The sequence below is a fragment of the Lolium perenne genome, chromosome 7, assembly GCF_019359855.2.
Source record: "Lolium perenne isolate Kyuss_39 chromosome 7, Kyuss_2.0, whole genome shotgun sequence".
Classification (NCBI taxonomy): domain Eukaryota; kingdom Viridiplantae; phylum Streptophyta; class Magnoliopsida; order Poales; family Poaceae; genus Lolium; species Lolium perenne.
This window is the reverse complement of record NC_067250.2, coordinates 135,718,960-135,730,459: the sequence shown is the minus strand read 5'-3', so window position 1 is coordinate 135,730,459 and position 11,500 is coordinate 135,718,960. Positions and strand designations below refer to the sequence as shown.

The 11,500-nt window shown below is 43.4% G+C and overlaps 1 pseudogene; it reads right to left on the bottom strand.

The window, feature by feature from the left end:
• Positions 1 to 579: 579 nt before the first annotated feature.
• Positions 580 to 11,193, bottom strand: LOC139833712 (uncharacterized; annotated as a pseudogene).
• Between the last annotated feature and the right edge of the window lie 307 nt (positions 11,194 to 11,500).

Below are 11,500 nucleotides of genomic sequence, written 5' to 3'. Positions count from 1 at the left end.
TGTCATCTGTTGTACCTGGGTGATGTGTAGGAACTGAAATTAGGGTGAATTCAGTGATCTGTTGGTCAGGAGGAGAAGAAGCTAGAGTATATGCTAGAGTTATTGTGTTGTAATTCCAACCATTTGTCTGTTCGTGCCACAATGTTTAGTTCCTGAATTTGAACCATGTCTATGTATGTGTGCAATTCTGTTCAGTTGAAAATGTGTTCTGTCGAAAATGAGTTCTGTTGAAAATGTGTAGCAACTCCTTTTGCACATCGGCACTGCCCATATATGGTCGCCGGCGTCAGCCATGCACGGCGGCGCCGCCCATATATGGTCGCCGGCGTCAGCCATGCATTGAAAAAATTGGGCATGGATTCCCCTAAAAATTGGGCATGGATTCGCCAAAAAATTGGGCACAAATTCTGGGAAGAAAAAGCTGACATATTCAACATAAATTCTGGGAAAAACAAGCTGGCATGTTCAACATAAATTCTGGGCCAAACAACCTGACACACATTCTGAAATAAACTGACATTACACAAACTACAGATTCAAACTGCTATTCATCCATTACACAAACTACAGATTCAAACTCTATTCATCTTCTTCGGAAACTGGACGATTCCTAGTCCTATTTCCTCCATCATCATCATCATCATCAGTGCAATATTGATACATTGTCTCATCAACCTCCTCGATTTCTTCAGGAACAACCTCCTTGCTCCGTTTCTTCAGTTTGTCCACAATGACTTTTTCAAGTAGCACACGTTCCTGGTCACTTCTCGTCCTACTCCGTGCAGTGCCTTCTTTTTCTTGCACAGGAACTTGACTGGAATCTTCATCTTGATATGATAGTACAGCAACACCGGGTCCCTGTTCATTTTCTTTTACACTCCATAGATGTCTATGGTGAAATTTCTGCACAACTTGCCATTTTCCTTTCAACTTGGTGTCTGGCACATAAAAGACCTTGGTTGCTTGTGATGTCAGAAGGAAAGGATCAGACTTGTACCAAAACTTTTCTGTGTTTACACTTTTGAAGTGTCCATCATCGTCGAGCCCGGGTTTCCTACCACCAAGGTCAAACCAGTCACACCGGAAGAGGACAACTGACCGATGGACGCCACCGCTGGAGTTGTATTGCAATCTGATGATGGATTTGAGCTGACCAAAGAAGTCAATGCTGTTCCCATCATGATCTCCCTCAGAAACGATTCCACTATTTTCTGTCTTTCTGTTCTTCTCGCGGTCAACAGTATGGTACCGAACATTGTCAACAACACATGCAGAATATAGTCTCACTCTAAAATCTGGTTTGCACGCCAAAGCATAGAGATCAGGACAGACATCACTTCGCATTTTCCCAATCTGCAAAAAATCAACCAGGGGGTGAGTAACACACACAGCAAATTTATATCATGAACTTTTCCAATCTTCAGAAATAAACCAGCTAAAGATCTCACATGAGTCTGAAACCATCTAGCAAAGTTCTTGGCAAGCCATCTATCAACATTGATCTGACCACCTCGTTGGTTCAACTCTTGTTTGCACAGGCTGGAATGGCAACAGAAAATAGATCCTAATTATTATTTGGAGAGGCTGCAATAACCTATCTATATATGGGGATGAAGAGAAACGTACTCGATGTATGGATCAACCTCAGGGCAACTTCGGAGCACATACCACACCATGTTGTCATAGTCCTCACCTGCATACACATATTGAGAGGCTCCAATAAATTTCACACCGTGTTCGAAAACAGACAAATCACCAATATGTGAATCATCCCGCTCCGGATTTCTGCTTGGACGGTTGAATCTTGTTTCAACATCGTCGAAGTATCTCGAGCAAAATGTCAGGCACTCATCAACAATATATGCTTCGGCAATCGATCCCTCCGGCCTGGCATTGTTCCGGACATAACGCTTCAATGTTAGCAACCTTCTTTCGACTGGGTACATCCAACCGTAATGCACTGGGCCTCTAAGCCTTGCCTCTTTTGGTAAATGGATGGCCAAATGCACCATCACGTCGAAGAAAGATGGGGGGAAGATCTTCTCAAGTTTGCAAAGAATAACTACGATTTCCTTTTCAAGTCTGTCCAGAACGTCTCTCTTCAGTGTTTTGCAGCACAACTCTCTGAAGAAATTTCCAAGCTCAGCAACCGCTTCATATATGTCTTCATGGATTGTTCCTCGCAGGCCAGCCGGTAAGATCCTTTGAAGCAATATATGACAGTCATGGGTCTTCAGCCCTTGAAGCTTGCACTTATCAGCAGCCACACACTTGGATATGTTAGACGCGTACCCATCTGGAAACCTCACAGCTTTTATGAATTCACAAAATGCAATTTTTTCTTGTTTACTCATTGTATACCACGCCTGTGGCATCTCAAAAGAGTCAGCTGAAACAGGCTGCAAATGCAAGTCACCTCTTATGCCCATATCTTCCAAATCAAGCCTTGAATTCACAGTGTCCTTTGTCTTGCCTTGTATGTTCATGAAAGTACCAATCAGATTGTCACACATGTTTTTCTCGATGTGCATTACATCGAGATTATGCCTCAGCTTTAGATCTTCCCAGTATGGCAAGTCCCACAAACATGACCTACGGCTCCAACACTGACCGTCCTTACGTTTCCTTTTCTTCTGAAGCTTGCCTGGTATCACATCTCTAACCCTATCAAGTTGTTCCTTTAGCTCTTCTGGAGTGAATTCCGCTGGCTTCTCACGCCTTTCAATAGCACCATTGTATTCTTTGCTTTTTCTCCAAGGATGGGACAGAGGTAGCCAACGGCGGTGCCCAATAAAGCAGATTTTGTTCCTTAATTTCTTGGAGCAATTCTCTTTGTCACAACGCACACATGCCTGGTAACCAGCTGTGGCCCTCCCTGACAATGTGTGCAAGGTCTTGGATAATCATGAATACACCATAAGATTGCAGCACGGAGATCAAACTTGTCTGGACTATTGGCATCATATGATTTTACACCTTTCTAGAGCTCCTGCAGCTCTTCCATCAAAGGCTCCATGAAGACATCAAAATCTTTTCCTGGAGAGGATGGACCAGGGATTAGCAATGTCAGCATGAAGTTGGACTGATCCATACATGCCTACGGTGGAAGGTTGTATGGCACCACGAATACAGGCCACATGCTGTAGGAGTTGCTCATATTCCCGTAGGGATTAAAACCATCCGTGGCAAGTCCAAGCCTTATGTTCCTGGCATCAGCGGCAAAGTCTTTATGAATATTGTCAAAATCCTTCCATGCATCCCCGTCTGCTGGATGACTGAGATCATTCTCCACGTCTTGCCGCTTCAGTTTGTGCCACTGTACTTCCTTTGATTGCTCCTTTGAAAGAAACATTCTTTGCAGCCTTGGAATCAATGGGAAGTGCCTCAGCACCTTCTCTGGGATCTTTCTCCAACCATCAGCATCTTTCCATCTGGAGGCTTGATGCGTGTGGTTGGCACGTCCGTTGGGAACCCCAAGAGGAAGGTGTGATGCGCACAGCGGCAAGTTTCCCTCAGTAAGAAACCAAGGTTTAATCGGACCAGTAGGAGTCAAGAAGCACGTTGAAGGTTGATGGCGGCGGGATGTAGTGCGGTGCAACACCAGGGATTCCGGCACCAACGTGGAACCTGCACAACACAACCAAAGTACTTTGCCCCAACGAAACAGTGAGGTTGTCAATCTCACCGGCTTGCTGTAACAAAGGATTAACCGTATTGTGTGGAAGATGATTGTTTGCAGAAAACAGTAAAACAAGTATTGCAGTAGATTGTATTTCAGTAAAGAGAATTGGACCGGGGTCCACGGTTCACTAGAGGTGTCTCTCCCATAAGACAAGCAGCATGTTGGGTGAACAAATTACAGTTGGGCAATTGACAAATAGAGAGGGCATGACCATGCACATACATATCATGATGAGTATAGTGAGATTTAATTGGGCATTACGACAAAGTACATAGACCGCCATCCAACTGCATCTATGCCTAAAAAGTCCACCTTCAGGTTATCATCCGAACCCCCTCCAGTATTAAGTTGCAAAGCAACAGACAATTGCATTAAGTATGGTGCGTAATGTAATCAACAACTACATCCTTAGACATAGCATCAATGTTTTATCCCTAGTGGCAACAGCACAACACAACCTTAGAACTTTCTCACATCCTTGTCCCGGTGTCAATGCAGGCATGAACCCACTATCGAGCATAAATACTCCCTCTTGGAGTTACAAGCATCTACTTGGCCAGAGCATCTACTAGTAACGGAAAGCATGCAAGATCATAAACAACACGTAGATATAACTTTGATAATCAACATAACAAGTATTCTCTATTCATCGGATCCCAACAAACGCAACATATAGAATTACAGATAGATGATCTTGATCATGTTAGGCAGCTCACAAGATCCGACAATGATAGCACAATGGGGAGAAGACAACCATCTAGCTACTGCTATGGACCCATAGTCCAGGGGTAGACTACTCACACATCACACCGGAGGCGACCATGGCGGCGTAGAGTCCTCCGGAGATGATTCCCCTCTCCCAGGGTGCCGGAGGTGATCTCTGGATCCCCGAGATGGGATCGGCGTTGGCGGCGTCTCTGGAAGGTTTTCCGTATCGTGGCTCTCGGTACTGGGGGTTTCGTCACGGAGGCTTTAAGTAGGCGGAAGGGCAAGTCAGGAGGGGGCACAGGGGCCCCACACCATAGGCCGGCGCGGCCAAGGGGGGGCCGCGCCGCCCTAGGGTTTGGGCACCCTGTGGCCCCACTTCGTTTCGTCTTCGGACTTCTGGAAGCTTCGTGGAAAAATAGGCCCCTGGGCTTTGATTTCGTCCAATTCCGAGAATATTTCCTTACTAGGATTTCTGAAACCAAAAACAGCAGAAACAAAGAATCGGCACTTCGGCATCTTGTTAATAGGTTAGTTCTAGAAAATGCACGAATATGACATAAAGTGTGAATAAAACATGTAGATAACATCAATAATGTGGCATGGAACATAAGAAATTATCGATACGTCGGAGACGTATCAGCATCCCCAAGCTTAGTTCTGCTCGTCCCGAGCAGGTAAAACGATAACACAGATAATTTCTGGAGTGACATGCCATCATAATCTTGATCATACTATTTGTAAAGCATATGTAGTGAATGCAGCGATCAAAACAATGTATATGACATGAGTAAACAAGTGAATCATAAAGCAAAGACTTTTCATGAATAGCACTTCAAGACAAGCATCAATAAGTCTTGCATAAGAGTTAACTCATAAAGCAATAATTCAAAGTAAAGGTATTGAAGCAACACAAAAGAAGATTAAGTTTCAGCGGTTGCTTTCAACTTGTAACATGTATATCTCATGGATATTGTCAACATAGAGTAATATAATAAGTGCAATAAGCAAATATGTAGGAATCAATGCACAGTTCACACAAGTGTTTGCTTCTTGAGGTGGAGAGAAATAGGTGAACTGACTCAACATTGAAAGTAAAAGAATGGTCCTCCATAGAGGAAAAGCATCGATTGCTATATTTGTGCTAGAGCTTTGATTTTGAAAACATGAAACAATTTTGTCAACGGTAGTAATAAAGCATATGCATCATGTAAATTATATCTTATAAGTTGCAAGCCTCATGCATAGTGTACTAATAGTGCCTGCACCTTGTCCTAATTAGCTTGGACTACCTGGATTATCACCGCAATACATATGCTTTAACCAAGTATCACAAAGGGGTACCTCTATGCCGCCTGTACAAAGGTCTAAGGAGAAAGCTCGCATTTGGATTTCTCGCTTTTGATTATTCTCAACTTAGACATCCATACCGGGACAACATAGACAACAGATAATGGACTCCTCTTTTAATGCTTTAAGCATTCAACAACAATTAATTCTTTTCTCATTCGAGATTTGAGGATGTTTGTCCAAAACTGAAACTTCCACCATGGATCATGGCTTTAGTTAGCGGCCCAATGTTCTTCTCTAACAATATGCATGCTCAAACCATTCAACTCAGTGTAGATCGCCCTTACTTCAGACAAGACGAACATGCATAGCAACTCACATGAAATTCAACAATGAAAAGTTGATGGCGTCCCCAAAGAAACATGGTTATCGTGCACAACAAGCAACTTAATAAGAGATAAAGTGCATAATTACATATTCAATACCACAATAGTTTTTAAGCTATTTGTCCCATGAGCTATATATTGCAAAGGTGAATGATGGAATTTTAAAGGTAGCACTCAAGCAATTTACTTTGGAATGGCGGAAAATACCATGTAGTAGGTAGGTATGGTGGACACAAATGGCATAGTGGTTGGCTCAAGTATTTTGGATGCATGAGAAGTATTCCCTCTCGATACAAGGTTTAGGCTAGCAAGGCTTATTTGAAACAAACACAAGGATGAACCGGTGCAGCAAAACTCACATAAAAGACATATTGAAAACATTATAAGACTCTACACCGTCTTCCTTGTTGTTCAAACTCAATACTAGAAATTATCTAGACCTTAGAGAAACCAAATATGCAACCCAAATTTTAGCATGCTCTATGTATTTCTTCATTAATGGGTGAAAAGCATATGATGCAAGAGCTTAATCATGAGCACAACAATTGCCAAGTATCACATTACCCAAGACATTTATAGCAATTACTACATGTATCATTTTCCAATTCCAACCATATAACAATTTAACGAAGGAGAAACTTCGCCATGAATACTATGAGTAGAAACTAAGGACATACTTGTCCATATGCTACAGCGGAGCGTGTCTCTCTCCCATAAAGTGAATGCTAGGATCCATTTTATTCAAACAAAACAAAAACAAAAACAAACCGACGCTCCAAGAAAAAGCACATAAGATGTGATGGAATAAAAATATAGTTTCAGGGGAGGAACCTGATAATGTTGTCGATGAAGAAGGGGATGCCTTGGGCATCCCCAAGCTTAGACGCTTGAGTCTTCTTAATATATGCAGGGGTGAACCATCGGGGCATCCCCAAGCTTAGAGCTTTCACTCTCCTTGATCATGTTGCATCATACTCCTCTCTTGATCCTTGAAAACTTCCTCCACACCAAACTCGAAACAACTCATTAGAGGGTTAGTGCACAATATAAATTAACATATTCAGGGGTGACACAATCATTCTTAACACTTCTGGACATTGCATAATGCTACTGGACATTAGTGGATCAAAGAAATTCATCCAACATAGCAAAAGAGGCAATGCGAAATAAAAGGCAGAATCTGTCAAAACAGAACAGTTCGTATTGACGAATTTTAAAATGGCACCAGACTTGCTCAAATGAAAATGCTAAAATTGAATGAAAGTTGCGTACATATCTGAGGATCATGCACGTAAATTGGCTTAATTTTCTGAGCTACCTACAGGGAGGTGGACCCAGATTCGTGACAGCAAAGAAATCTGGAACTGCGCAGTAATCCAAATCTAGTACTTACTTTTCTATCAACGGCTTTACTTGGCACAACAAAACACAAAACTAAGATAAGGAGAGGTTGCTACAGTAGTAAAAAACTTCCAAGACACAAAATAAAAACAAAGTACTGTAGGTAAAAACATGGGTTGTCTCCCATAAGCGCTTTTCTTTAACGCCTTTCAGCTAGGCGCAGAAAGTGTGTATCAAGTATTATCAAGAGATGGTGTGTCAACCTTACCTTGGGCTTTACCCTTACCTTTCTTATTGTTTTTCTTTCCCTTTGGTTTAGGAAATATATGATTTCCCCCCGGTATAGAGGTGAATTTCAGAGTGCCTTCTCCAACATCAATGACTGCTCCCAATAGTTTCAGCAGGGATCTTCCGAGTGTGAGTTTTCTTGTTTCAACAACAAGATAATCAATGGATATTGTTCTTCCAAGAATGGTTGTATGCACACCTGCGGCTATTCCTTTAGGAATTATAGTAGAGTTATCAATGAGAGTTATTTCTTCTCCTCCTTCCTCAACTCCCCAAAGTTTCAAAGATTTATAAATACTTTCAGGCATAAGGCAAAATTCATACATAATATCACAAGAGGGCATGGAGAGTTCGATCACCGATAACAATTTTAACAGCAGGATCCCACAATGAGAGTTTAGAGTTCACTAAAACTTGTTCAAGACGATTACGAACGTGGCAATAGTTATCATCCAAGCGAGATGTACTTATCTCGAGATTGTTTAATCTACTATATATGCTAGTGAGGGCTGAATCAAAGTTATTAGCTGAATCATGTGATGCAACCAACTTCTTTATGGCATTAAAAGCTTGATCCCCATTGCAATGAAGGAAATCTCCTCCCACTAAAGTATCCAAAGCATATCTATAGCGAACCATAAGACCAAAATAAAAATTACTAAGGAGCAAACTTAGAGTCATTTGAGGTTCAGTTTTACGATAAGAAGTAAAAATTCTAGACCAAGCATCCTTAAAACTCTCCTCATCCCCTTGTTTAAAAGTGAAGACTAATTCTTCAGGCGAAGAAGTAACAGGTTCAGAGCTAGACATGGTAACAAAAGTAACTAATTTTTTTGTATTTTTAATATAGAGTGCAAGACAATAAAGCAAACTAGATAAAGTAAATGCAAGTAACTAATTTTTTTTTGTGTTTTTGATATAGCAAACAAGATAGCAAATAAAGTAAAACTAGCAACTAATTTTTTTGTATTTTGATTTAGTGCAGCAAACAAAGTAGTAAATAAAACTAAGCAAGACAAAAACAAAGTAAAGAGATAGAGAAGTGGAGACTCCCCTTGCAGCGTGTCTTGATCTCACCGGCAACGGCGCCAGAAATTTGCTTGATGCGTGTGGTTGGCACGTCCGTTGGGAACCCCAAGAGGAAGGTGTGATGCGCACAGCGGCAAGTTTCCCTCAGTAAGAAACCAAGGTTTAATCGGACCAGTAGGAGTCAAGAAGCACGTTGAAGGTTGATGGCGGCGGGATGTAGTGCGGCGCAACACCAGGGATTCCGGCGCCAACGTGGAACCTGCACAACACAACCAAAGTACTTTGCCCCAACGAAACAGTGAGGTTGTCAATCTCACCGGCTTGCTGTAACAAAGGATTAACCGTATTGTGTGGAAGATGATTGTTTGCGTAAAACAGATAAAACAAGTATTGCAGTAGATTGTATTTCAGTAAAGAGAATTGGACCGGGGTCCACAGTTCACTAGAGGTGTCTCTCCCATAAGACAAGCAGCATGTTGGGTGAACAAATTACAGTTGGGCAATTGACAAATAGAGAGGGCATGACCATGCACATACATATCATGATGAGTATAGTGAGATTTAATTGGGCATTACGACAAAGTACATAGACCGCCATCCAACTGCATCTATGCCTAAAAAGTCCACCTTCAGGTTATCATCCGAACCCCCTCCAGTATTAAGTTGCAAAGCAACAGACAATTGCATTAAGTATGGTGCGTAATGTAATCAACAACTACATCCTTAGACATAGCATCAATGTTTTATCCCTAGTGGCAACAGCACAACACAACCTTAGAACTTTCTCACATCGTCCTGTGTCAATGCAGGCATGAACCCACTATCGAGCATAAATACTCCCTCTTGGAGTTACAAGCATCTACTTGGCCAGAGCATCTACTAGTAACGGAAAGCATGCAAGATCATAAACAACACGTAGATATAACTTTGATAATCAACATAACAAGTATTCTCTATTCATCGGATCCCAACAAACGCAACATATAGAATTACAGATAGATGATCTTGATCATGTTAGGCAGCTCACAAGATCCGACAATGATAGCACAATGGGGAGAAGACAACCATCTAGCTACTGCTATGGACCCATAGTCCAGGGGTAGACTACTCACACATCACACCGGAGGCGACCATGGCGGCGTAGAGTCCTCCGGGAGATGATTCCCCTCTCCGGCAGGGTGCCGGAGGCGATCTCCTGGATCCCCCGAGATGGGATCGGCGTTGGCGGCGTCTCTGGAAGGTTTTCCGTATCGTGGCTCTCGATGCACGGGGGTTTCGTCACGGAGGCTTTAAGTAGGCGGAAGGGCAAGTCAGAGGGGGCACAGGGGCCCCACACCACAGCCGGCGCGGCCAAGGGGGGCCGCGCCGCCTAGGGTTTGGGCACCCCGTGGCCCCACTTCGCTTCGTCTTCGGACTTCCGGAAGCTTCGTGGAAAAATAGGCCCCCGGGCTTTGATTTCGTCCAATTCCGAGAATATTTCCTTACTAGGATTTCTGAAACCAAAAACAGCAAACAAAGAATCGGCACTTCGGCATCTTGTTAATAGGTTAGTTCCAGAAAATGCACGAATATGACATAAAGTGTGCATAAAACATGTAGATAACATCAATAATGTGGCATGGAACATAAGAAATTATCGATACGTCGGAGACGTATCAAGGCTTTGCACTTGGGGCAATCATTCTCCTTGGCATAATCCTTCCGGAACAATACACAGTTATTCGGGCACACATGGATACTCTCATAACCAAGGCCCAACCTGCCGACTATGCTAAGTGCCTCCTCGTATGACTTTGGTATTGAGCTAGCAGGGTATTGCAAGGCCAAAATCAGGAGTATCGCGTTGAATGCAACGTTGCTAATCCGGTAGTACGACTTGGCCTGAAGTAACTTGACTGTGAGTGAAAGCCTTGACATTGTACCCCCATTGCTGGCTGCGCGCTTGGCTTCCTCTATCAACTCAGCAAATATAGTGTCCTTTCCAGGACCTTGCGGTTCTGACTTGTACAAATCAGCAAGCAGATCAGGAATTCTATCATCTTCGTAACCATCTTCCTCTTGCAAACCAAAATAGTGTGCCTCTGCATCACCTCCACCAACATGGTGTGCCCCTGCATCACCTCCATGTCCAGCCTTAGGTTCACCTCCATGTCCAGCCTCAGGTTCACCTCCATGTCCATGTCCGGCTTCAGGTGCACCTCCTTGTCCTCCATGTCCAGCTTCAGGTACAGGATGTAATGGTTCTCCATGGAAGACCCATCTGTCATAAGTGCTTGCCATCCCATAAAGAAGCAAATGAGCCTCTACTACATCTAGAGGTTTTGTGCACTGGTTGAGACAGCTACGACATGGGCACAGCACCTGATCATCATTGGCAGCACTCAAGAGAACAAACTGCATAAACTCGGCCACTCCCTTTGTGTGTCCAGGGGAAAGCCTTCTAATTCTTGTTGTAATCCAGCGTCTGTCCATCTGCGGAAGAACAAAATGATGCAATTAGCAAACACCTAACTGCACAGCAGTTCCAATTTCAAGCAATGCACAGCAGTTCAATTCGATTTTCTGAACTGATGAAGAAAAACAGATCAAGAGGGGAGAGATGAGAGGGGTGCAGACCGGGAGATGCGGAGGGGCTCATCGTCGGAGAGGGCCGGGGCTCATCCTGGAGAGGGACGGGGCTTGTCCTGGAGAGGGCGAGGGGCTCGTCCTGGAGAGGGCGAGGGGCTCGTCGTCGGCGAGGCAGATGGACAGCAGATCCCTTGCTCGGACGCAGCGCCGG